This window comes from Lathyrus oleraceus, chromosome 2 (genome assembly GCF_024323335.1).
Source record: "Lathyrus oleraceus cultivar Zhongwan6 chromosome 2, CAAS_Psat_ZW6_1.0, whole genome shotgun sequence".
Lineage (NCBI taxonomy): Eukaryota > Viridiplantae > Streptophyta > Magnoliopsida > Fabales > Fabaceae > Lathyrus > Lathyrus oleraceus.
In genome coordinates this window covers 28,576,505-28,582,561 of record NC_066580.1, presented here as the reverse complement: position 1 = coordinate 28,582,561, position 6,057 = coordinate 28,576,505, and positions in this window count along the sequence as shown.

Genomic DNA, 6,057 nt, shown 5'->3' with positions numbered 1-6,057 from the left:
GGAAGTAAGCGACAAAAATCGGAAAAGGGCATCAAAACCCGCGTATCCGTACAAAAAAGGGCGTACGGGATATGCACGGTTACAACAAAGAATTGTGAGTATATTCAAATGCTATGAGCTTATACATTGTCACAATATGTTATAATTGATGATCTTATAATCTAATTCAATGTGTAGCTAACCGAGGAGAAAAGTGACGCAACATCTCTTCCGGAGCACGTATTATGGAAGGCTGCTCGGGTTGGGAAGGATGGGGCTGTCGTTGAAGCGGTCCAAAATGTTTATGACGAATGTGTAAGTATATGTAACATTATTTCTTTAATTATATCGAAAATTTTGTTAGACATATAATTAATTTTTAATCTCCTCTAATAATATTTCAGGAGACTTTATCCCAAACCTTACCTTCAACCGAGGTCCAGGATTGCAGGAGCGTACTTAGTCGAGTACTAAATGTTCCTGAGTATTCCGGTCGTGTGAGGGGTAAGGGTTTTGGTGTGACTCCGTCGTCATTTTATAAAAAACCAAAAACAAAAAATCCTACCAACAAAGAGGTGATGGAGACCTTGGCGGAGTTAAGGGCACAAGTACTCCAACTGCAAAACGAGAATGCAAGGTATAGAGAGGAAATGTGCGCTCCCGAGGCAAAAGATACTAGTGACCGAGCTAGTATCAATTGTCAACCGAAATTTCCCGAGGTAATTATATATGTTATTATGAAATTAAAATAGCACTTTTTTACTTGACACATATACACGTTAACAATAACATTTATTATTGGTTTAGGGCATTTCACCTTGTCAGCTGTATCTATCGTCACCAACTTATCGCATAGTTGGCAAGGGAAAAGTGCACAATACTTCGGGTGAATTACTTCACCATAATCCCCTCCCGGTGGGATATATGAAAGTTTCGGTTGACCTTGTATTAGATACGAACGCCCTTCTACCATTACCTGACGTTGTTTCAGAGACAACGTTGATGCGAGATGCAGTCGAATCCTTTGTTGGTTGGCCGTCAGATCTAATTTTCCCTGATGCCGAGGTATATATGTTCTAAATGATTATGAATATTTAGTATTCACATTTCAATTCAGCTACAATTATGATATTTAATCAATCCTTATTACATGGTAATGTTAGACTCCTACAAGACCCACACATAAAGTTGGTAAAGGGATTTCAAGACGCATCGAGTCGGTTGCATCTCAAAAAGAGGTACAAATATATATACCCATTGAATTATATACGCAACGATTCTGTTGCATCATAAAAAGTCATGATTTATTTTATATGAATTTTTAGGTTCCCGGTCGAAAGTTGAAAAGCGCTGCTAAGGATATTCCAACGACGTCCGGGACAAAATCTCAAATTATGATGCGTCTTGAGAAAATGGTGGATGAGTCCGATATTATGCACGGGGCCATTCGTAGTATAGATTTTGATGAAGGTGTTTTCGGAGCTGCTCATTTCGAAATAATTGCAAAGGAGGACATGCAGCAATTTTTTGAACACGACGAATTGGGCATCACTGTCATTCATACATACATATGGTACTCCGATCAATCTATAATTTACTTAGTTGAACAATTTATTTACACATTTCAATGAGTAGTCTAATGTTTATTATGTTTCTATTTAAGGTATATGTATGTAACATTGATGCGGGGAACTGAATTGTGTAACCGTTTCAATTTTATTGCTGCTTCCCGTATCAACGCAACGTTAATAACGAAAAATCCAACATCCGTAAAGAATGATCTAGTCGATAGATTCATGGCGGCCGGCGATAATACTACACCCAGTTTGTATTTTTTACCGTTTAATTCTGGCAACGGGTTAGATTTTCTTAATTTCTAATAATTTCATTCTAATCTATGTATATCTTTTACGTAGAAAATTTTCATTCATCTAAATTTTTGTTTTATTTTACAGTGGTCACTGGGTGTTGGTTGCTATGGATCTTTCGAGACTAATAGTGTATTATCTCGATTCGTTATCGGGTGATTGGAGTAAATATCCGAGTATGAAGAAGACGGTTGACGCGTAAGTGAAATTCCCCTAAATATTCGTGTGTATTTGTATATTTAATTATGTCTGTCAGATTGATCTCAATATACGTTTTTATTTTGTTAGGGCAATAATAAAATTTAGATCGAAAAAGAATTATCGTAATAGGAAGGACATTACCTGGGTCAGAGTTCAGGTATATATTAAGTATCTTATTTTTGCTTATAATAGTGTTTGTTTTTTTGCTTATAATAGTGTTTGTAAGAAATTAACTATATATATATTGTTTGTTTTTCTGTGTAGTGTCCTCAGCAAAATAATTCGGTCGATTGCGGATTTTTTGTATTGAGATTTATGAGAGATATCATTGCGTTGAATCGTATAGACATCCCAAAAATGGTATGGAATAATAACTTAGGGTTTATTTTAATATTATCGGATATTTCATCTAATTTGTTACTAAATCATGAATATGTTTTATTCTCTTAATTGTAGTACTTTGAGGAATACAAATCTTACTCAAGAGCTCATTTGGATGAAATGAAGGATGAATTGTGTCAATTCATTGTTGATCAAAGAATCATATAGCTAGGTTGTATATTGTTGTACATATATGTATGGAATGTTGTTGTTGTATGCTGTTGTTGTATATATGTTGTATATTGTTGTTGTACTTTTACTAAATCATGAATATGTTGTTGTATATTGTTGATCAAAGAATCATATATTAATGTTGTATATATGGAGGATTAATGTTGTATATAAATGGATTCATGTTGTATATATCAATGGATTAATGGTGTATAACATTGGATTAAAGGATGAAATCAATATGAATTTTACACTTTTGCAGCATGCGAACAGGTTACCAATTAAATATCCACTGTTTTTCAAACAATTTTTTTTAAAATAACTAACACTTTAGAGGGCGCTTTGTCCAGAAAGCGCCCTCTAAACACTTTACATTGGCAACTTTAGAGGGCGCTTTTTCCTGAAAGCGCCCTCTAAACACTTTACATTGACAACTTTAGAGAGCGCTTTTTCCTGAAAGCGCCCTCTAAACACTTTACATTGACAACTTTAGAGGACGCTTTTTCCAGAAAGCGCCCTCTAAGGTGTCCCTTTATGGACCACTCCAGAGGGCGCTTTTTTCTGAAAGCGCACTATAATGTGGCCACTTTAGACAGCGCTTTCTCCAGGAAAACAAAGCGCTGTCTTTACCTATGCCAGCGCCACTTTAGAGGGCGCTTAAAAGCGTTGTTATAGGCCAAAATAAGCGCCCTCTTTTCCCTTATTTGGCGTAGTGATAATTTTGATATTTGTATTGATTTTCAACAAGTAGTTCATGATATAAAAACTAGTAACACAAGCAATATCATGAGAAAGAACCTCATTACGAAGATAAGATCTTACTTCCAACAGACAAGGATATTCATGTCATGCATATTTTTCATGAAGCCAATCTTTGTGTCGATGCTCTTGCAAAGCAAGAAATTCATCATTCTAAGGATATTTTCTTTTTTATTCTTATCCAACGTTCATTGAACACTTGTTTAAGGGTGATTTATCAGACATCCCTGTATCTAGACTTATTTCGATGTAGTTTCGTTTGGGCTTAAGCCTTCATTTAATAAAAAGAAATTCTTATGTTCAAACTTATTTTTAGACCCACAATTGTGGAAGAGATTCTTAGTTAGAATTTAATTTCACACATGCAATATTGTTAAATTTTTTAGAGGAGAGTTTCATCATTTATTATTGTTATCCAAAAATTAATCTTTTCAATTCTCCACAAAGAATATATGATTTATACAAAAATAAACATATAGAATGACTCTAATTTGATAATTATATCACTTTTTATTACAAAATATTAGATAAGTATTTATTAACATATAATTATATATTATATCTCACTTTGTTATTTTTGTTTTTTTTTTAATTTTATAAGTACCCTCTTTAATTACAAAAAAGTATAAGTGTATATTAATCAACCCGGCTAAAAATTTAATTGAGCATATACTTTTTTTTATTTATAAAATTTATCAATTTATAAATATTAACGAATTTTAATCTTACATCCGCCGTTTATATAAATTTAATTCAACTATTACATTTCAAATGAAATATACTATCTACTAAATGATCATATAATTGATCTCAAGAGTATTATGGTAGAATATGTATGATACATGTTCAAAGAAAATAGATGACAACTTGAGTTACTGAGCTTGCTTAGAGAGAACTATGGACTTCATTCAACACTTATTGATTAAATTTTAGTTTTGGAAATGCTAAGATAGAAATTGGAGATGTGATAATTTATGGTGCCAATTTATGTTAATTTTGTTACTTAATAATTTGCTAGATGCGTGGATTAGCTTATTTCTTAATCAAACGAATATATAATAAGAATGAATGGAGGGATCTTTAGAAAAATGCTATGGAGAAATCAAGCACCGTTCATTTTCGACCTAATCCACACCGATTAAAACACCAACGTTTGTTGCTCACCGTTTGGTCACGCCTCAACTTCAACCATGTCAACAACCTTCCACATTCCTTGAAAATTCCTCCATGATAGAAAACGAACCACCCAAAGAGAAAAGTCATAAAAGTTTCGCACAAGCATTGACAAATGTTTGCAACATACTTGTGTCTCAACTACCTCAGCATGTGTGAAAGGAGACATGATCGCCATTTCAATATTAAAAGATAAATATTGGGTGGATATTGAAGTTTGTAAGCATAATTTACATTGAAGAATCATTTGACCTAAAGAGTCCACATCATTAATGATAGTTGTCTCCGGTTAAGGTAAACATATTAAGGATGACTCACTGAGAAAAAAAAGAAATATTCATTATCGGTTACTGGGTAAGAATAGCCTATTAGAAAAAATGAAGAAATATGATTTACGACTATTTGTGGGGATAGAAGACTAAAGGAAGAATATCCATTACCGGCTAGGGTAAACATATCAAGGATAAACTTCCGGGGAGAATATTCATTACCGGTTAAGGTAAACATATCAAGGATAGACTCGCAAAGAAATAGGATTTACATCTACCAGTTACTAGGCAGAAGACCAAAGAGAGAGTATCTGTCACCGGTTAAGATGATCATATCAAAGATAAACAAAGAAGGAAGAATATCCGTTCCCGGTTAAGGTGAACATATCAAAGATAGACTTGCTGGGAAAGAATAGGGTTTACAACTACCGATTACTGGGCAGAAGACCAAAAAGGGAGTATCCGTCATCGGTTAAGGTGAACATATCAAGGATAAACTCGACGCAAAGAATATCTATCACCGGTTAAGATGAGCATATAAAGGATAAACTTATCGGGGAAGCACAAACGAATCCGCTGGAGAAATCAAAGAAGTAAATTATCTTTTACCGATTAGGATAAATTAACACAGGTAAAGTACTCAACATCAAGAAGGATATTGCCAGTTACTGGGCAATAAACTCTTGGGAAGATCAAAAGATCTATCTAGGTAAGAAGTAGAAAGAAACGGTCAAACAAAACTCAAACCAATGAGGACATAACTCAAGGGGAGTGGTTCCATCTAGATAATAAACTGGGGATGAAACAAAAATAATAATCATCTACGAGGAAATAACTCATTAGGGAAGAAGAAATGATGAGGTCTTTCTGCTTAAGGGGATGACACTTTACTTTGAAGGAAGACAGATACACCAAATCAGCATGGGAAAATGATAGCACTAAAGTAGGGGATCAGAAAAATTAGGTCAATATGTAAAAAATGCACAATGAAATATCTGATGCTATGCTTATGTGATAACACTAAAACACACTGCGTATTTGACTCGGATTGCACATGCTTATTAGGTTTTTATTGTCATTTTTCTTGTGTTATGTTTTCTTTTTGTCCAATTTCAGGTACTTTGCCCTACAAGAGCCTTTTGTGAAGAAACGAAGCCAAACGAGCAAGAAATCAAAGTTTTTATGGAAATTTGTACACATGGTGTCTAGCACGGCGGCCGCTAAGGAGGAAGCCATGACGTGTAAGCTATCAACTG